This window comes from Triticum urartu, chromosome 2A (assembly GCF_056163025.1).
Source record: "Triticum urartu cultivar PI428250 chromosome 2A, HENAU_Tu73, whole genome shotgun sequence".
NCBI lineage: Eukaryota > Viridiplantae > Streptophyta > Magnoliopsida > Poales > Poaceae > Triticum > Triticum urartu.
Window position 1 is genome coordinate 391349744 of NC_141874.1, and position 22801 is coordinate 391372544.

The following is a 22801-nucleotide window of genomic DNA, read 5'->3' on the forward strand; positions in this document are numbered from 1 at the left end:
CTCACTCCAAAGGATAGCTCCGAATGATCTACATCAACTTAGAGCATCCACATCTCCAACACCTACATGAAGTCATCATCGACAAAACCCAAGGTTAGTTCATCCCTCTTAGGGGGGATCTCACATCTAGGGGGAGCTTTACTCGAAGAATTGAGCTAAAGCAACTCTAATGGTGTGAACACAACAATGCTTTATGTAAAAGTGGTAACCCCAATTGTGCTTAAACGATGAGTATGACCTATGATCAAATGTTTCTCATTTGACTCCTAAGTCAATATACTCATATGTAGATGACCCAGTCATCGCCAATTGCTTGATAGATGCTAGAATTGTTTGTGCATGCTTTGCCACATATTTCATTTGTCATTTTATTGTGTGAGCTTGTTGGTTGCATAATTTACTCATTCGAGGACATCCACTTGTTGTTTTGATTGGTTGGTTTATTTTTATCTTGCCAAGTGGATGGACAAGAATGCCTAAGGACCTTCTCTAGCTATCTATGCTCTTCTCATCTCAAACTCTATTCATGCTGCATCACAAAGTTTGATCAAGTCAGATTCGAACCACTCTGTGTGAGGAGCACTCGGAGTCACCGATTCGTCATAGACTTAAAATTCTAAAACTTCTTTGTGCGTTTCGGTCTAACCGAGATTCATACATTTCGGTCATACCGAGATCACTAACTCGATCTAGGTTTTTATTCTCGGTGCAACCGATTTGACCTTTTCGGTCACACCGAGTTGCAGTAAGTTCTCGTAGTTATGCATCTCGGTGCCACCGAGTTGTTCCACTCGGTCACACCGACAGGGTCAGGCTATATATACCCATGGGCCAAAATTTGGAATACTTTCCGAACCTCTTTGCCCGCGCTCAGCCTGCTCTGCCTCCCTGGGTCTCCGGATCGTCCTCCTCGTCGCCAGCCGCCCCTAGTCGCTGGTCTCATCCGCCATCAACGGGATCGTCTCCGCCGTTGCCGCCGTAGCAAGTCCATCGCCGAACTAGGGTATGGACTTGATCTTTGTGCTGTTCTCACTTTGATTCCCCAGCACATTGTTTTTCCATGTATCTTGCCATGTTTGAGATCATTCTATCCATCGAAAACACTCCATAGTTTAGTTGTAGATTGAAAATTTAGGGTTAGGTTTCCGCCGAAACCATCTCGGACCGACCAAGTTGTTGAAATAGGTTCCACCGATTTGGCTCAGGCCATTGCACATGTGATTCTCGGTCTGACCAAGAATTGCAAATCGGTGTGACCGAGTTCAAGTCTTTGTGAAACCCCAGCAGTCTCGGTGCCACCGAACTGTGACTCGGTCTGACCGAGTTCACTAGTTTAGGTTCCAACATCTGCTTCGGTATCATCGAGATTTCAAATCAGTAGATCCGAAATGCTTTCTGTGGAAAACTAAAACTAAGTTTTTGATTCATTCTTTTGCAAAAACCTCTGCACTTTGTGATGCTCATCCACTCTACCTCATCTATAATCTATTCACAGGGTCTGCTGTCAGTGTTTGCATCATGTCATATCAGAGTGACAGTCCGAACAAGTCTGAGGAGCAAGTGAACTTGAGTAAGGGCACTAGTCCCTCTAGTAGCTCAGATGATGGAAGCAGGAGCACACCCAGCAACTTGCCAAAGGCTGCCACAAGGGCCAGCAAGAAGAAAACCTCAGATTCAGAGGATGAGGACTATGTGGCTGAGGAGGAAGAAACCACCTCAAAGAGGAAAGTCCTGAAAAAGGAATATGGCACAACTGCTGCCACTAAGCCAGGGATGAAGCAAAAGGTTCCTACCAAGAGAGCTCCAATGTCAAAAGCCAGAACATCCACTCAAGAGACTTTGGGATCTGCACCCAAAGAGCAGGTTGTGGCAGAAAAGAAAAGGAAAGAGAGGGTCAAGAAGACCACTGCCAGAGTGCTTGGGAGATCTTCGATAATGAAAGACTCTGAAGCAGAGGAAGAGGAAGAGGATGCAGCACCAGCACCCAAAGCTCAAAAGCTCATGGGAGATGCTATAAGCGCAGGGGATGTTCCATCTAAGCCTAGGACTGCTCCTAAGACTGCTGCTCCAGCTCCAAAGCCAAAACCAAAGAGGAGCACCAGGAACATCCTTGCTGAGGAGAAGAAAAGGCCCCAGTGCCTGAAGCTGCAATGGAAGAAGAAGATGATGAGTCACATGTCTTGAGGAAGTTGAAGCCAAAAATTCCAAACCAGAATGATGCTCATGCAGTAGCTGAGAACATGAAGATAAGGAAGGATTCAGGTTTGAGGCTATGGAGAGAGTCTGATCCATATGCCACCAGAAGAAGGACTGCTGTGGACTACAGGTTCCATGCCAAGGAACAAAAGGACTTCTATGAGACTATCTTGCTTGACAAAAAGCCAATAGTGTGACATGAGATGGGTCGATTAGACATTCATTAAGGAAAATGAGGATCACTTCCCTGGTGTATATGAAAGCTTCTGGGCTTGTGGAGTTGATGAGTTTGTGGCTCAGAAGCTCACAAAGTGGAATGATGAGCTCATCATGCAGTTCTACTCCACAGCTCATTTCTACCAAGATGGAAGGATTGTCTGGATGTCTGAAGGCACTAGGTACCAGTCAACGGTTGGCGAATGGGCGAAATTGATCAATGCTCCTGAGAAGAGTGAAGGTGAGTTGGATGTCTATGCCAAGAAGAAGAAGGATCACAACACCATGTCACACATGTACAAAGAGATCCCAGATGCTGCTCTTGAGACACACAAGTTTGGATCAGTACATTACCTTCTGTTAGGCTTGCCAACAATCAACAGGATCCTCAGGCACGCTCTCTTGCCAAAGTCAGGTGATCACAAGATGATCAGGGGTCACTCCATCAGCTTGCTGCACATTTTTGATGTTCCACAGAAGTTCAAGGTCACGAGCCTAATTGTGGAAACCATAAAGAGGACAGCTGCAGATCAGAAGAGGAGTTTTGGGTATGCCCCACAGATCCAAGAGCTAATCAACTCCAAGATGGGTACTGGCACATATCTGCTGGACAAGGAGCACCTGCCCATCTATCCAGACTTTGAGGACAACAGTGTGGTGATGGATGAAAATGAACCATCTTCTGTGCACGCACAAGCCAAGAAGCAGAAGGCAAGGGCTGAAAAGGCTCCAAAGATGCCAACTACTGAAGAGGCATCTCAGTATCTTTTGAAGAGCAAGCAAGATTGGGAAGGGACTGGCCACCCTGACTCAAAACCAGGAGAGCTTGGAGAGGATCTTGGAGCAGAAGTTCTATGACTTAGATGTGAAGGTCACTAAGATCTAGTCAGTGCTTGAGAAACTTCAGGATGAAGTGCAGGAGAAGAAGGGCAAGACAACCACTGATGCTTTTTCTAGAGTGCCTAGAGGTCAGTGGTCTGCTGCTATACCTGTCACAGACGCCAGAGCAACTTCATCTGCACCAGCTACAGCTTCAGTGCCACCAGCTCCAGCACCTACTCCACCAGCTCCATCTACATCGACTGACGCCTCCGTCCTTGGAGTTCTGTCTACACCACCACTTGAAGACCAAGCCTGAGAGTCGATTTAGCACTATGCATTTTTTATGAACTTTTTGGTAACTTGTTGCCAAAGGGGGAGAAAATGTATAGATCATAGGCTTCGAGAGAGAGTGTTGCTTTTGTTCTCTCTTGCGTTTCTCCTTGGTGGTTTAACTTCGTTTATTTGCTTGGTTGAGATACTTTATACTTTATGCTTGTGTGTGATACTTGGATGATCATGTGTTTGATGATATGCTATCTTTATGCTTGTTGGATGACATTATCCCTTCATATGATCATTCATTTTGCTTGGTGATGAGTGCATGTATTTTAATTATTATCATTTTGAGCGCTCCACCAAGATGTATGTGACATGGAAGAGTAACCCATGATCCTAACTCTTTGTGCATTTGCAGTCCAAAGCAAATCTTAAACTATGCACAAATTTAGGGGGAGCTCTTTCTTTTCACATACTTCTCAAAGCGACAATGTTTTTCACTCTTATTATCATTTGTTGAAGCATTGATCTATATGTTGTCATCAATTACCAAAAAGGGGGAGATTGAAAGTGCAACTATCCCTATGTGGTTTTGGTAATTCCTAACAACATATAGCTCATTGAGCTAATGCTACTTCAAGATTAATATCTCAGGAAAGCTCAATGATTGGCATGGCATGGATGAGAAAAGTGGACCCCTCAAAATGCTAAGGACAAAGGATTGGCTCAAGCTCAAAGCTCAAGACTCTACATTTTCCATTTTAGTGATCCAAGATCACATTGAGTCTATAGGAAAAGCCAATACTATCAAGGAGGGATGAGGTGTTGCTTAATGAGGTTCTTGCTCAAAATGTTTAGTGTTATGCTCCAAAACCCTCAACTACTTTCTCACATCCACATATGACCTAAACCAAAAGTCAAACTCGGCCCCACTAATTCTTCCTATCCGGCACCACCGAGTTTCAAATGTCATAGCCACCGCCACAAACCCTAGGCAAATCGGTCTCACCGACAGGGATCTCGGTCTCACCGAGATGGGGTTGTAATCTCTATGTTTCCCTTCGTAATGTTTCGGTCTCACCGAGATGAGCGATCAGTCCCATCGATATTGCAATGTAAACTCCCTGTTTTCCCTTCGTAATGTTTCGGTCTCACCGTAATGAGCAATCAGTCCCACCATGTTTACCTGACCAACTCTCTGGTTAGCTTATTACCAAAATCGGTAAGGATGATTTTGAGCATGCTCAGTAAGGATTATTTTGAGATATTGTTATGCTCTATCCATCCGTGTCTTTGTTTGAAATTATGGAGCACCCTAGCTTGATGCAATCGAGCTCTACTTTTGCTATGAAATGTTCCTGGCAGATTGTTTACATGTTAAGCAATTTTGTCGAGCTTGTTGTAGTTGATCCATGCATGCTATGTTGTTGTTCTTGCCATATTTAGCTTCTATGCCATGTCCACTTGCTGGGTGTATGCTAAGTTTTCCATGTAATGCCTTGTGGTGAGTGCATCGAGCTCGTAAACATGCCTACTTAATATCTATTTTGCCATGTTCCAGTTTTCTTCTAAGTCTGAATCTGTTAACGATAATTGCTATGTTCATATGGTTGCCATTGTGTTTTCTAATCCCTTTTGGCTTATGGTCAGTAAGGGACTTTTGTTGTATGCTTTGAGTAGATTCATGCCATGCCTTGCTTTTCCATGATATGTTCCTGTAGCATGTTGTACCTTGCTCTAAACATTGCTTCCTGATGTTAAATTCCTGACTTGTTGTTAATTTCACTAAGTTTGTAACCTGATATCTTTTGCACTTTTGCCATGCTTGTTTGAACCTGCTATTGAGTGAATTAGCCGTAGCTCAGTGTTCATATTTTGTCAAGCATCTTGAGTGGATCCCTGTCATGTATTTTGTTGCTATGTTAGAGTGCAGTAGCTTGTTGTTCTTGATGCATTTAGATGGCCTCGTGCTGTTAATCGCATACCGGTGCCATACTTGTTTTGCTTGTCATTTGCAAACCGTGCATCCGATTCCGGTGATCTTTATATCGGTTTCGACCGAAATCAACTCCTCTTTCCAGTGGCACTCTTGGTTTTCCAATTTGAGGCCAGGTTCAATCTTTCCTTTCCGAAGCATGCATATGCACCGCATATCGCATCCCGCATGTCATGCATTGTTTTGCATCATGTTGCTTGTGCATTGCACGTGGTTGATTGTGTCTCCCTTTGCTTGTGTTTTTGCCTTGGGTAGAGCCGGGATACGAGTTCGTGTTCGAGGTACCCGTTGAGTACGCTTTCGAGGATCAAGTTTTCGTCTTCTCGGAGATCTTTGTAGGCAAGATGACCATACCCTCGAAATCACTTCTATCTTTGCTTGCTAGTTGCTCGCTCTTTTGCTATGCCTATGCTGCGATACCTACCACATGCTATATCATGCCTCCCATATTGCCATGTTCAGCCTCTAACCCACCTTGTCCTAGCAAACCGTTGTTTGGCTATGTTACCGCTTGCTCAGCCCCTCTTATAGTGTTGTTAGTTGCAGTTGGAGTTTGTTCCTTGTTGGAACATGGATACTTGTTGGGATATCACAATATCTCTTATTTAATTAATACATCTATATACTTGGTAAAGGGTGGAAGGCTCGGCCTTATGCCTGGTGTTTTGTTCCACTCTTGCCGCCCTAGTTTCCCTCATACAGGTGTTATGTTCCTTGATTTTACGTTCCTTACGCGGTTGGGTTATAATGGGAACTGTCGGTGTCAAAACCGGCGGATCTCGGGTAGTGGGCCCCGAACTGTGCGTCTAGGCTGGATGGTAATAGGAGGCAGGGAACACGATGTTTTACCCAGGTTCGGGCCCTCTTGATGGAGGTAAAACCCTAGGTCCTGCTTGACTAATATTGATGATATGGGTAGTACAAGAGTAGATCTACCACGAGATCAAGGAGGCTAAACCCTAGAAGCTAGCCTATGGTATGATTGTTGTATATGGAGTTGATTGCCTACGGACTACAACCCTCCGGTTTATATAGACACCGGATAGGGTTAGGGTTACACAGAGTCGGTTACAATGGTAGGAGATCTTGAATATCCGCATCGCCAAGCTTGCCTTCCATGCCAAGGAAAGTCCCATCCGAACACGGGACGAAGTCTTCAATCTTGTATCTTCATAGTCCGGGAGTCCGGATGAAGGTATAGTCCGGCTACCCGAACACCCCCTAATCCAGGACTCCCTCAGTAACCCCCGAACCAGGCTTCAATGACGATGAGTCCGGCGCGCAGATTGTTCGGCATTGCAAGGCGGGTTCTTCTCCAAATCATGTGTACCTGTAGGAATAATGTCCGATTTTTGTAATGTAGTGCTCCTCGGCTCCCACGCCCAATAATGGCCGTCTTCCACTTGTCAAATGAATGCGAAAAGCCAGGGCATTTTTACATCCACACCCCTAGCCGTATAAACAAGCCGCCTATTTAACGGGATGGGGATTTAGGTCCAAACCACATCTTCTCCTCTCCGCGAGTTATCATCAAAGCGCTTCCAGCAAAGGTCCATTCCAACATGACCAGCCGTCGCAGCTCCTCCCCTCGCCCCTCCGGTCCCAAACCCGGGGACTGGGAGAGTTGCACCATCCCACATAGCGAGTTAGTGTCGCTCCAGGCCAAGGGATTTCTCCCTCAGGCATACATGGTCCCGGTCCAAGCCGGTCTCACCACCTATAATGGCGGAAAACAAGAGGAGAGCACCTCCAATCCTTCTAAAGGAGAGCGGGTGTGCCTCGTCCCCTATCTAATAAGGGGACTGGGGTTTCCAATTCATCCATTTCTCCGCGGGCTTCTGGAGTTCTACGGCCTCCAGCTGCGCAATCTCACGCCCGCCTCCGTATTACATATTGCGGGTTTCGTCGCCCTTTGCAAGCTAGTTTTAGGCATTGGGGCCCATTTCGCGCTGTGGAAGAGGTTATTCTGCCTGGTGCCCCGTTCTCGAGAGGGGTCTATATACCAAGTGGGTGGAGCCAAAGTATGGCGCATCACCGGGACCAGATACCTATCCGGAACCCCAAAGAAGGCGTCCGAGGACTGGCCTTCGGAATGGTTTTACATAGATGACGTCCCGCTACCGGACCCTATCTGGGTTGGTCTCCCTGAGTTCAACAGTGCTCCATTGAAGAAACGCTTGAGTTGTCGTCCGCGGAGCTCTCAGAGAGAAAGCGACAGAGACGTCCTTTACCTGATGGGACGGATAAGACTGTTGGCTCATTCCGGACTAACCATGATTGGAGTCATGGCCGCATGCATTATGCGGGGGGTGCAACCGCTTCAATATAGAGGCCACCCCATGTGGGATTTCAACGGGGAGGATGACGCCACCCGTTACGGTCATAAGGGGCCGGCCTCAGCTGCCGCTCTAGTAAAGATCTTATCCTCTTTGTACAAGGGAGAAAAGGAGGAATTCCTCTGCATCAACCCGCAGGCCGGATTTACTATGTATGATCCTCCAAGTTGGGTAAGTGAACAATTGCGCTTTCCCGTTTGTTTTATACTCCCACGGTTAGATATGTAGTCTAACGACTTCAGTGCAGGAACTGCGATAGGAGGTAAAGGATATAAACAGCCGCCCTCCACAGCCCGAGGACCCAGAACGGTCCCTCGATCCGGACTCCGAAGAGGATCCGGACATATCGGTGGAGCTTATCGACGGGGTGTTCCATCAGCTAAGCAAGGACAATACCTTGGTAGCCATCACGGCTGATTACCCAGGGTTAATCCTGGCCTCCCAGGTGACAGAAACCGGAGTCTCATTCCCTTGAGAGTGATTCCACTCTCACGTATTCCGGTGTTTCTGACGACAACTGTGTTTTGCAGGGGAGATTTTCGAGGCAGGAGGCCGAACCTGTGGCGGCTAGCCAACGAGGGGCCGCAGGGCCCCGTGGGACAAAAAGGAATGCAGTCCGGACTGAGATGCCGGCGCAAAGGTATAGCGCACCCTCTGTTTCCCTGGTGTTATTTTGTCAGGGCATATTAACGTTCGTGCTATCTTCAGAACGAAGATACCGCGCCGGACTACATCCGGAGAGGTTGCCAATCGCGCCTCCTCCAGCCAGGCTCCAACGTCTGGCCAGGAAGCGGAGGCGAGCACAAGGCGCGCACCGGACGCTCCTCCGACAGAGGATGCGGACAGGCTGTGTGCCACAAATTCTGAAGTGGAGAGTGCCATGAACCACAGGCGTCGCCGGACAGTTCTACGCGACGCTTGTTTCTCCCAAGAGGCTTTAGATTCCTTTAATTCAGGAGATGCGTACCTCCGTGCCGCTCAAAATGGTTTAGCCAGAGCCACGGAGCAGTATGTAAAAGACATACGGGTAAGAAAATTTTGGTTAAACATATATATGCCAGTAGCCCCCGAGACTTGAAGCAGTTAGAGCAACTGATTTAAGGATCATTTAATATGCAGGTTCTTACAGAGAAGAATACCGTACTATCCCAGGAGCTGGAAAAGTGCAAGGCCCAACTAGAGGCCGCACTAGCCGCAGCAGGGGAGCCCAAAGAGACCCCCTCAGGTAAGATACACTTCGAAAGATTATTATTGTGCGGTGTGGGTGCAAATCTGACAAATCATATTGCAGATGGCGCCGGACTCGATCCGGACAAGCAACAACTCTTAAGCCGGCTAAAGGCCGGTGAGAGTACGTTGACAAAGGTGAGGCGATAGAAGAATGATCTTCAGGATGCCAACACCAAGCTGGACATCGAACTTAAAGATGTTTGTGGCCAGCTGTCGGACTCCACGAAGGAGAATCAGCGGCTTCGACGCGGCATTTTTAGTAAGTGCTTGAACGAACTTCGAAAAAAAGTTCGGCGAGGAAGTCGACTAACAGAGTAATGTCTGTAGGTATGCTCACAGGTCGTCCTGCAGAGGAGATGCCTGGTTCTACGGGTGACCTTCTTCCCGAACTCTTGCAACTGCACGAGCGAATTCGGCAGGCGATGCGGGGTATTGCCCAAGCCTTATGGCCTGCCCACTCCGTGCCCGAGGGCCTTGGAGAGCTTGCGGAGAAGCTGAAGGGAGCTCGGCGGCGCTTCCGGTTGTGGAAGATATCAGCCTGCCGATAAGGCGCTAGGGAGGCCTGGGCCATGGTGAAGACCCGTTTTACGAAGTCTGCCCAAACCACATGGTCGAGGTCGGACCAGTGGGGCCTGACGGGAAGGAGATCCCTGTGAGCTTAGTATACGGCCAAGTAGAGTTGGCCGCGAAGTATTCCCAGCAGGACTGTAATTTAGACAGTCTGTTAGATGGTATAGAAGAGGAATACAATCAGTCAGAATGACTATGTAATTTTGAATTGACATGTGTAATGCCTTCTAGCCGGATTGTAGATCATTTGTCATTGCCGACCTTTTCACTTCAACCTCGGGACCTGACGGTTCGGAGTGTGTCCGAATACCCTAGCGGTTATATAAGAACCGGGGTATGCGTGGAGACCAGGCGTAGGGGTCATCAGTGCTTTATCAACAAGTGCCCAACTAGTTATGTTATATTACATGGTTAGTAAGAAACATCTTCCAGAGAGAATAGTTCCGTTAAGGGTTCCTTTCACTGGGAGGCATGCCCTAAGGTGCATGTCCGGATTGCGTGAAGAGACGCAGAAAAAAAGCATCTGGGGGCGCATAAAATGAGTAAAAAGATCATCTTTTATTTCACCGACCAAATATTCCCTTAAGAATGCTAGCTTTCGGCTTCACCCAGTCTGAGGTACACATCCGGCTGACCCGGCAGTAACAATCGCAGAGGTGCTCCCTTTACCGCCTAGCCGAACAATCGGGAACGTAGGGGTAAGCACAGGAGCCAGGCAACCCATCTTGGTCAAAACTTAAGTCATATCGATGCATATAATGGTGAAGAAAAAAGGTACATGCGGAAGTTTGACGCATGTGTTGGGCGTGAAGCCCGTATAAATAAGCTTCTGTTAAAGAAGCCCCCAGGTTTAATGAGCGCGAGTGGCGCGTCACTAGATGAGCCTTGAAGGGCTATAAAGAAAAGAGGGGAAGGAGAGAAATGTAAGACAGAAAAATGCAAAAAATGGACAGAGGAAGGAGACGAACACAGAGTCCGGCGCTAGGCATAGAATCTTCGGAGACGGGTGGCGTTCCACGGGTTCGGCTCAAGTCAGTTATTCGACGCATCTCGCAGGCGGTACGCCCCACCAATCAGGACATGGTCGATTATGAATGGACCTTCCCACTTGGGATTGAGTTTGTCCTTTTTCTTATCCGGCAGGCGTAGAACTAGTTCGCCAACATTGTAATTTTTGGCCCGTACTTCTCTGCTTTGATATCTTCGGGCCTGCTGTTGATAAAATGCGGAACGGGCTTTTGCCATGTCACGCTCCTCCTCCAAGGCATCCAAGTTGTCCTGCCGATCGAGCTCAGCTTCTGTTTCTTCGTACATGCACACTCTAGGTGAGTCATGAATTATGTCGCAGGGCAGAACTGCCTCTGCGCCGTACACCATAAAAAATGGTGTGTATCCGGTGGTGCGATTTGGCGTGGTCCGTTGCCCCCATAGCACGGAGTCGAGCTCCTCTACCCAGTGCGTGTTAGATTCCTTGAGGGACCGCACCAGTCTGGGTTTAATGCCGCTCATGATAGGACCATTTGCACGTTCGACCTGGCCGTTGGTTTGTGGGTGATATACGGAAGCATAATCGAGCTTGATGCCCATGTTTTTGCACCAGAGTTTTACCTCGTCGGCGGTAAAGTTTGTACCGTTATCGGTTATGATGCTGTGGGGGACGCCATAACGGTGTACAACCCCGGATATGAAGTCTATCACAGGTCCGGATTCGGCCGTTTTAACAGGCTTGGCTTCTATCCATTTGGTGAATTTATCCACCATGACTAGTAAGTATTTTTTCCTATCGGTCCCACCTTTAAGGGGTCCGACCATGTCAAGCCCCCAGACTGCAAAAGGCCAGGTGATGGGTATAGTTTGGAGTGCGGTGGGTGGCATATGGCTTTAGTTGGAAAAAAGTTGGCAACCAGCGCATCGTTGGACTAGGTCCTGAGTGTCTGCCCGGGCCGTCGGCCAATAAAAGCCTGTACGGAAAGCCTTGCTAACAAGGGACCGAGCAGCGGCGTGGTGACCACCGAGTCCGACATGAATTTCAGCCAAAAGGTTCCGCCCTTCCTCTTCGGAGATGCACCTTTGAAGGACTCCGGTAGTGCTTTTCTTATAAAGCTCTCCCTCATGGACTCTATAGGCTTTAGATCGCCGCACTATGCAGCGGGCCTCGTTTTGGTCCTCTGGGAGTTCCTGCCTAGTAAGGTAGGCTAGGAATGGTTCTGTCCATGGGGCGATAACCGCCATTATTACGTGGGCTGAAGGTGTAATTTCATTGGCAGAGCCTCCAATTGTGTCAGATTGTTCGGCGTCGAGTGGTGCGGCTGGGTCCGGGCTGTTATTTGCGGGTTCCCCCTCCCATGCTACGGATGGCTTGAACAATCTTTCCAAAAAGATGTTGGGGGGGACTGCATCGCGTTTTGCTCCGATGCGCGCCAGGACGTCCGCTGCTTGATTGTTTTCTCGGGCTATATGGTGAAACTCCAGCCCTTCGAACCGAGCTGACATTTTTAGGACGGCGTTGCGGTAAGCTGCCATTTTTGGGTCCTTGGCGTCGAAGTCTCCATTTATTTGGGATATCGCGAGGTTTGAATCCCCGCGTACCTCTAGGCGCTGGATACCCATGGATACTGCTATCCGAAGACCATGTAGGAGGGCCTCATATTCGGCTGCATTGTTGGAATCCGTGTACATGATCTGGAGCACATATTGGACTGTGTCTCCTGTGGGGGACGTCAGGACGACGCCAGCCCCCAGTCCGACCAACATTTTGGAACCGTCAAAATGCATAATCCAGTTTGAATATGTGCCGTACTCTTTAGGGAGCTCGGCCTCCGTCCATTCTGCGACGAAGTCGGCCAAAACTTGCGATTTAATAGCTCGCCGTGGCTTATTGGTTATATCGAACGGGAGAAGCTCGATGGCCCATTTTGCAATCCGTCTCGTTGCATCGCGGTTGTTGATAATATCGTTGAGTGGTACTTCCGAGGCTACTGTTATGGAACACTCTTGAAAGTAGTGTCGTAGCTTCCGGGATGCCATGAATACCGCGTATGCAATCTTTTGATAATGCGGGTACCGTGATTTGCGTGGAGTGAGGACAGTGGATACGTAGTAGACCGGCCTTTGAAGGGGGAATTTGTGTCCATCCGTTTCCCGCTCGCCAACGAGCACTGCTCTGACAACTTGATGTGTTGCTGCAATGTACAATAACATTGGTTCGCCGGTGTTTGGCGCGGCCAGGACTGGGTTTGTTGCCAATATGGCTTTTATTTCATCAAGTCCGGCCGTGGCGGCATCCGTCCACTCGAAGTGTTCGGTGCACCAAAGGAGGCGATAGAGGGGTAGTTCCTTTTCTCCCAAGTGGGAGATGAAGCGGCTTAAAGCCGCCACGCATCCGGTTAATTTTTGTATTTGTCTGAGGTCCTTTGGGATATCCAATTGTGACAAAGCTCGGATCTTGGCTGGATTTGCTTCAATTCCTCTGCCGGATACAATGAAGCCCAAGAGCTTTCCGGCTGGAATGCCGAAGACGCATTTTTCCGGGTTGAGCTTGATGTCATATTTTCGAAGGTTATCGAATGCAAGCCTCAAGTCGTCTACTAGAGATTCGACATGTCTTGATTTGACGACCACATCATCCACATACGCCTCCACTGTTTTGCCGATCTGGTTTGCCAGACATGTCTAGATCATGCGCCGATAAGTTGCGCCGGCGTTTTTCATCCCGAAGGGCATTGTGTTGAAGCAGAATGGGCCGTATGGTGTGATGAATGCTGTTGAGGCTTGGTCTGATTCTGCCATCTTGATTTGATGGTAACCGGAGTATGCGTCGAGGAAACACAACGAGTCGTGTCCTGCGGTGGCATCGATAATTTGATCGATATGGGGGAGGGGGAAGGGATCCTTTGGGCAAGCCTTGTTAAGGTCTTTCAAATCGACACACAGGCGCCAGGATTTGTCCTTCTTTGGTACCATCACCAGGTTTGCTAGCCAGTCCAGATGTTTTATGTCTCTAATGAATCCGGCCTCTAATAGCTTGGCTAGCTCCTCTCCCATAGCCTGTCTCTTGGGTTTGGAAAAACGCCGAAGGGCTTGTTTGACAGGTTTGAATCCTTTTAGGATATTTAAGCTGTGTTCGGCCAGCCTGCGTGGGATCCCTGGCATGTCTGAAGGGTGCCAGGCGAAAATGTCCCAGTTCTCTCGTAGGAACTCTCGCAGTGCGGCGTCTACATCAGGGTTCAGTCGTGCCCCGATGGAAGCTGTTTTATTGGGGTCCGTTGGATGGACCTGGAATTTGACTATTTCGTCAGCTGGCTTGAAGGATGTGGATTTGGATCTCTTGTCGAGTATCACATCATCCCTGTTAACCGTGGAGCGCAGCGCAGTTAGTTCCTCGGCCGCTAAGGCTTCGGATAGTGCCTCAAGGGCTAATGCGGCTGTCTTGTTTTCGGCGCGGAGTGCTATGTCCGGATCACTAGCTAGAGTGATAATTCCGTTCGGCCCGGGCATCTTAAGCTTCATGTACCCGTAATGGGGTATTGCTTGGAAGATTGTGAATGCTTCCCGCCCTAGTAAAGCGTGATATCCGCTTTTGAACGGGGCCACCTGAAACGTGACTTCTTCGGACCTGTAATTATCCGCGTGCCGAACACCACATCTAGTGTGATTTTTCCTGTGCAGCGCGCTTCCCGACCGGGGATTATTCCTCTAAAGGTTGTGCTGCTTCACTCGACGCGGTTCCAGTCTATTTCCATTTTTTGAAGGGTTTCCTCATAAATGAGGTTCAGTCCGCTGCCTCCATCCATGAGCACCTTGGTGAGGCGAAAGCCGTCCACTATGGGACTAAGGACCAATGCGGCTGGTGCTCGGGCTGTTCGGAATCTAGGTTCATCACTTGCGTTGAAGGTAATGGCAGTGTCGCTCCATGGATTTATTGTTGCAACTTGATAGACTTCGGCGAGGCTGCGGAGTGTTCTTTTTCACACATTGTTTGATGCCAAAGTCTCGAAGACTGTGAGAACGGTACTGGTGTCCTTGGGCTGGCTTTCTGCGGCCTCCGGAATTAAGAGGTCCTCGTCGATTTTGGCCACCTGCTGGAGTATCCAACATGCTCTAAGGCTGTGAGTTGGTGTGGCGTCCTCTGTACTGTGAATTCTACAGGGTCCATCAAGCCATCTTTCCAGTACGGCTCCATGCCCTGTAGAGGGTTTTGGCTTTTTGGTGTTTATCCCGGGTGTCCTGTGATAATGCACCCTCTTAGTTTGGACGGGATTACTATTCAAGGCTGGATTATCCCAAAAATTTATTTCAGTTTTCCAGGCGTTTTCCATCGCACAGTATTTTTGTACTATGGACGCCAAGTCAGCGAAGCGTGTGATATCACGACGACTTACGGCATTGAGGATTCCCTTGTCCGTGCAATTACTGTAGAAAATTGAGATTGTGTCTTCCTTGCGGCAATCCTTTATCCTGTTCATAACCAGGAGGAGCCTTGCCCAGTAATGATGTACTGTTTCCTCGGGCCTCTGCCTGATTTGGGAGAGATCGCTTATGATCGGGTGGGCGGGTGTCTTTGAATCTGAAACCTCACCCAATCCAAGATTCGGAGGCCGAAGAGTTTCCGAACTCTAAAGTTCGGATTCTTGGATGTTGTCCAGTGAATCTGGCCCGTTGCCTGATCCTAAGCTCAGGTCTTGAGTTATATCTCCCCCTCCGCGGGTATCCGGCTTGGAGGGGTCGGGAATTCGGACGTAGCTAGTCCTTAAAATAGATGAAGGGTCACCGCACAGCGTCTCTACCACGGCAACGTGGTGGATGACTTGGGGAGAGTTAATTTCTCTTAGATCGGGTTTAAGCCCAACCTGGTCGTAATCCGTAGCGACCCCTAGGGCGGCGATGCGATCCAAGAGCTCGTTTACGAAAGAGAGCTCCATTGGATCTAGCTGCTCGACGAGCTCCGAGCTGACGTGTAGGTTGCTTTTGATGACCCGAGAGGTCACCGTCGGCGCAACAGCCGAACAGGCAGTCATGAGGAAACCACCTAGCCGGAGGGTTTGGCCGACAGCCAAGGCTCCCTTAGCAACGGCGTCGTCTTTAAAGACAGGAGGAGGCATCCTTCCTGATTGTGATGGCACAGAGGAACTCTCAATGAAAGCACCAATGTCGGTGTCAAAACCGGCGGATCTTGGGTAGTGGGTCCCGAACTGTGCGTCTAGGCCGGATGGTAACAGGAGGCAGGGAACACGATGTCTTACCCAGGTTCGGGCCCTCTTGATGGAGGTAAAACCCTACGTCCTGCTTGACTAATATTGATGATATGGGTAGTACAAGAGTAGATCTACCACGAGATCAAGGAGGCTAAACCCTAGAAGCTAGCCTATGGTATGATTGTTGTATATGGAGTTGATTGCCTACGGACTACAACCCTCCGGTTTATATAGACACCGGATAGGGTTAGGGTTACACAGAGTCGGTTACAATGGTAGGAGATCTTGAATATCCGCATCTCCAAGCTTGCCTTCCATGCCAAGGAAAGTCCCATCCGAACACGGGATGAAGTCTTCAATCTTGTATCTTCATAGTCCGGGAGTCCGGATGAAGGTATAGTCCGGCTACCCGAACACCCCCTAATCCAGGACTCCCTTAGGAACCCCTTGACAGTTCGCCTTGAATAAAACTCCTCCAGCAAGGCCCAACATTGGTTTTACCATTTTCCACCTAGCCTCTTTTTCCCTTGGGTCGGCCAACTCAAGGGTCATCTTTATTTTAACCCCCCTGGGCCAGTGCTTCTCTAAGTGTTGGTCCAACCTGAGCGATGTCCAGCGCCCCCTGGGCAACCAGGGTTTATGCCAACCCGACGTCTTGCTCATCTGGTGTGCCCTGAGAACGAGATATGTGCAGCTCCTATCAGGATTTGTCGGCACATCTGGGTGGCTTTGCTAGTCTTGTTTTACCATTGTCGAGATGTCTTGTAACCGGGATTCCGAGTCTGATCGGCTCTTCCTGGGAGAAGGAATATCCTTCGTTGACCGTGAGAGCTTGTGATGGGCTAAGTTGGGACACCCCTGCAGGGATTTGAACTTTCGAAAGCCGTGCCCGTGGTTATGGGCAGATGGTAATTTGTTAATGTCCGGTTGTAGAAAACCTGAAGCTTATCTTAATTAAAATGCATCAACCGCATGTGTAGCCGTGACGGTCTCTTCTCGGCGGGGTCCGGGAAGTGAACACGGTGTTGGAGTTATGCTTGAATGTAAGTAGTCTAGGATCACTTCTTGATCATAGATTCTCGACCGTGCTTTGCCTCCTCTCCTCGCTCTCATTTGCGTATGTTAGCCACCATATATGCTACTGCTTGCTGCAGCTCCACCTCATACCTTTTACCTACCCATAAGCTTAAATAGTCTTGATCACGAGGGTATGAGATTGTTGAGTCCCCGTGACTCACATATTACATCCAAAACCAGTTGCAGGTGCCGATGTTACCGTGCAGGTGATGCAACCGAGCTCAAGGAGGAGCTCGATGAAGATCCCGTTCATTGTGTTGTTTCGTTTCAGTTGATCAATAGTGGAGCCCAGTTGGGACGATCAGGGATCTGTAGCATTAGGGGTAGTCTTCTTTTATTTGGTACCATAGTTGGACCTTGTTTGTATCTGGTTGATGTAATGCTTTATTCATGTATTGGGTGAAGTGGCGATTGTAAGCCAACTATGTATCTCTTTTCCTTATTCATTACATGGGTTGTATGAAGATTACCCCACTTGCGACATTGCTTACAATGTGGTTATGCCTCTAAGTCGTGCTTCGACACGTGGGAGATATAGTCGCATCATGGGCGTTACATTACCCTTCGTGGGTTGAAGTCTCCATCAATGTGGATGTACGATAGCACCACCTATCGGAACCATGACAAAAACATTCGTGTCTCCAATTGCGTTTGAATCCTCCAAACCCTCCCCTTTACATTCTTCCAAGTTGCATGCTGTACTTTCCGCTGCTCATATACTCTTGGCATGTTTGCTTGAATTAAGATTGCTTGACTTGTCCATTGTTGCTAAAATATGCCAAGAACTAAAATTGAGAAAAGGCTAGATTTTTATTTGGTCAAGTAGTCTAATCAGCCCCCTCTAGACATACTTTTGATCCTACAGAACTGCAGTCAGATTCTTCTTCAGATGAGGAAACAGCTTTTGCCTTCAAGGCGCGAGTTCGGCCATAGTTGGGACCGTATATATCTCTTTTCTCAGAAAGCTTAAACTCATGTGCGTTGAGCCTTTCAAGTATGTCATACGAATCGAGTGTCTTGAAGTCAGGGCGTTCTTGAATCATCAGGGCTAGGGTGTCAAACAAGCTGTCAAGTGATCTCAGGAGCGTCTTGACGATTTCATGCTTGGTGATCTCAGTAGCGCCGAGAGCTTGAAGCTCATTTGTGATGTCAGTGAGGCAATCAAATGTGAGCTGAACATTCTCATTGTCGTTTCCCTTGAAGCGGTTGAAGAGGTTGCGAAGAACACTGATGCTTTGATCTCTTTGGGTTGAGACGCCTTCGTTGACCTTGGAGAGCCAGTCCTAGACTAGCTTCGATGTTTCCATAGCACTTACACGGCCATACTGTCCTTTGGTCAGATGACCACAGATGATGTTCTTGGCAGTAGAATCCAGTTGAATGAACGAACTTCTTGACATCAACAGGGGTGACACCTTCACCAGTCTTGGGAACGCCATTCTTGATGACAAACCAGAAGTCGACATCAATGGCTTCAAGATGCATACACATCTGATTCTTCCAGTAGGGATATTCAGTTCCATCGAAGACGGGGCACGCAGCGGACACTTTGATTATCCCTGTAGTCGACATAACTAAAACTCCAGGTGGTTAAACTGAATCACACAGAACAAGGGAGTACCTTGCTCTGATACCAATTGAAAGTGCTAGTTATCGACTAGAGGGGGGGTGATTAGGCGATTTTTATGAAAGTCTTCAAGACATGGAAGTTTCGAATACAAACGATAGAAATGAACCTATTAACATGCAGCGGAGGGTAGACTACACTAGGCAAGCCATAGTCAAGTATGCAATGAAGTGAAAGCACGAAGACTAATAGCAGCTGGGCAGTATGGATCAGGATGGAAGATTGTATGAAGCCAATCAGAACAAACAGTCACTCAGTGAAGACAAATAGATAATGCAAGCAGGCAATGACTTCACAAGGACCAACTTTAAATAAAGAGAAGGAAAGGATGGAACCAGTTGCTTGTTGAAGACAAGGATTTGTTGGACCAGTTCCAGTTGCTGTGACAACTGTACATCTGCTTAGGGAGGCTGAGATTCAACTCAGAAGACCGCGTCTTCACCTTATTCCCCTTGAGCTAAAGACACCCAGTCCTCGCTCAATCACTCAGGTAAGTCTTCAAGGTAGACTTCCAAACCTTCACAGACTTTGTTCACCGGCGATCCACAATGACTCTTGGACGCTCAGAACACGACGCCTAACCGGCTGGAGGATTCACAGTCCTCAAGTGTAACAAGTCTTCAGATCACACAGACAGGAAGACTTCAGTGATGCCTAAAACTCTTTGGCTCTGGGTGTTTAGGGCTTTGTCCTTGCAAGGATTTCTCTCTCAAAGGCTCCGTAGGTGGGTTGCTCTCAAACGACAAAAGTCGTGCACTAACTCTGAGCAGCCACCAATTTATGGTGTAGGGGTGGGCTATTTATTGCCACTAGGCAACCCGACCTGATTTGTCCGAAATGACCCTGGGTCACTAAGGAACTGACACGTGTTCCAATGCTCAAATTTCAAACACACATGACAACTTTACATGGGCTACAAGTAAAGCTGACTCATCCAGCTCTGGATAAGATTTTCCCTCATTGTCTTCGCTCGAAGACATAGGATTTTGGTTAAGCATCACTTCAGTCACTCTGACTTTGTTCACTGGGACCCCACTTAACAGTACGGTGGTTCCTATGACTCAACAAAGAAGAAAAGGAAACAACGAAACAACTAAGTCTTCGCGCTTCATAGTCTTCACGGGATGTCTTCTCTTGTCATAGTCTTCAATGTGAATATCTTCACATACCACCTTTGTCTTCAATGTCTTCATACATTTTTAGGGGTCAACTCCGGTAGGTAAGCCGAATCAGTGAGGGACTACTACCTGTGTTATCCTGCAATTCTCACAAACACATTAGTCCCTCAACTAGGTTTGTCGTCAATACTCCAAAACCAACTAGGGGTGGCACTAGATGCACTTACAACTGGGCATCAAAGATCGCCACCAGTGCAAATTAACGCGATGACAAAATAATATACAAAACCGACAACACTTTAATAGAGTTCAAAAAAGGTTAGCCTTACTCGGGAGCTGTAGCGCAAGAAGCTGAGGAAGCTGATGAGACTGCGTGAAGTACCAGTGCTGACAATTCATCACATTTCTTACTGACGAACAAAGTGACACGGTTTAAAATAGCATTAACACAATATCGTATTGTTCAGGTTAAGACATGGTAGGAAATGACATTGTGAAGGAGTTGGCAGATTCACGGCACCACTAGATTACGAATCAAGAACTCATAATTATCAATGGTTAGTGTGCTGTGAATTTATCCCATTTCAGATTGGCAAATAAAGAGATGGTTTAAATAATAGTAGAATGATATGACATTGTTCATAGTTAAGACACTGCAAAAAATATGACATTGTGCTGTAGTGGGTAGGTTCACCACACCACTGGATTAGAGATCAGGAACAGAAGCATACATGCAGTGCAAAAGAAGATCACCTTGCTCTGTATAGTTTAATTTACATGGTATGAAGAAGGAAATTGGTTGTACAACTGAAAACTTAAATTGAGAATGACAAACTTTTGTTTAAGAAGTACTTAATAAACTTTAAACATGCAATTTTATGCAAACACCAAAAATAAACAGTTGTTGTAGTCATGCCTAATCAAATATACACAATAAAGTTTGAAGGCTTGAGAAGGACAAACTTACATTATTGGTGAAGATAGGCTCTATAAAGCCCTTGTCCATGCTGATGGGGGGGGGGGGCAATTCAAGAAGTTTACCAAAAAATCTTCTTCATAAGCATTGCCTTTATTCTACATTTTTTAAGAGTAAATATAGATGTGATAATATAAGAAAAAATGGAGAATATTTAAGATAAGATGAAGAGTGATGCTACATACACTACTGCAGGATACTGCTAGCGCGACACTACGATCAGAGACCCTTTGCCGAAACTATGTGCGATGCAATAATCGCAAATGGTGGTGTAAAAAACCATCAAAAAGGTGCAAAATGTTTGCGATTGCGGAGCCATCAAACACGATTTAGATTTTAGTTGCGTGTGCGATGCAGGACACACGGTTAATCCATCAAATTGTCTGCGATGAGGCAGAACAACAGAAACGGGCAGCCATAACAATGTGTGTGCGATGCAGGACAGACGATTAATCCATTCGAACTGTTTGCGATGAGGTAGAACAACATAAATGGGCAGCCATATCAATGTGTGTGCGATATAAGGCATACGATTAACTTGGCCGAACTGTTTTCGATTAAGGAACACAACAAAAACGGTTCAACTTAACAAGATGTGTGTGATATGTGGCATACAATTCACATGGATGAACTGTTTGCGATGAGCCAAAAGAACACAAACGAGTCATGTAAACAAGATGTGTGTGATACGTGGCAAACAGCCGACTTGGATGAATTGTTTGCGATGAGAAATAACAACACAGATGGTCAATACAATTACTTCATGTGCGATTCTGTGTGTACAAAAAAATTTGAAAAATGCAAACTAGTTGCTTGCGGTGGCGGAGCATCGCACACGATACATCTGTGAGTACTCGTGTGCGATGATTAGTATGTTACACATATGTTTCCTTATGTTAACATGTGTGTGAATTTGCAATATGGACAATTAGTATGCAAATGCCTTCTGGACATCGGGCACACGCTTAAACTCAATGAACTGTGTACGATACTAATACTTTCCATCAAAATTTATGAACTTGGGAAACAACATTTGAGTAACATATATATGTATATATATATTGGTTACACTATTCGACAAAAGGAGGACTTTCGTAACACGGTTTTGACAACCATATCCATATCTACATACTTAACATAGTAACAACTATCACATTTTAAGAGGCTAAGGGCGAACAACCATATGGTCCATATCTACATACTTAACATATATAGTAACAACTAGCACATTTTAAGAGGTTGAGGGCAAACAACCACAACTATCCACTTGAAGCAACTTGATCACGGTGACTCGGCATCTCGTCAATGAAAAGGAAGAGCCCTCCTGTGCCTTGGTAGAGCATGAGTAGAACAATGTCTCCAATTTTCCAATATGATGCATTGCCACGAGAAGCGAGACCTTGTTAATTTGAATGGTTCCATTTCTGCGGGAAATGCAGTACCTTGCAATCACTTTGGCGTTATGAGCAGGCGCAAGTGTAATTCGACCACGCCAGGAAATTGATCCAGGAACTGCTACAGGGGCAATTTCTATTGACATGTAGAATGAAAAACAATTGTAACATACCTTTGAAGATATATATATATAGTTTATGAGCATCATCATTAGAATAAGACTTTTTACCAACGTTTTGTGCACACAATTGGTCTTGTTCAGTGTGTGCACCATAGGTCTAATTAATCCCATCCAAAATCCAGCGTTCATACGATGTGCTATCTCTGTCAGATTATCAACAAAGTTTATGACATGCTTCAAGTCCTTCCAGTGAAATTTGGTACGCTTAGTAACATATAGATCATTCACTATGCATCCAACATATCCTGCTTAAAAGGTGGAAAGATATTATTTATTCAGAACATGGCAGAAGAATATATATATATATATATAGTGTGTGTGCATAAATTGGTAAATAGATTGGTTAGATAGTGATCAATTGGTTGCTTAAATAGTAATACGACAACATGGAGAAAGTTGAAAGGACACTAGCCTCGGTCCGACTTTGATCGGCTGATGACATTGGGGAAGTAAACATCCATGTTAATTAGACCAGGTTGTGGTGCACACACTAGAATTTTATTGCTAGCTTTCAGTTCATAACACTTAGACATTTTTCTCCAAAGGTCCGCATTAAAATAGGAGTGACCATCTTTATCAAGTTTTAAGCTA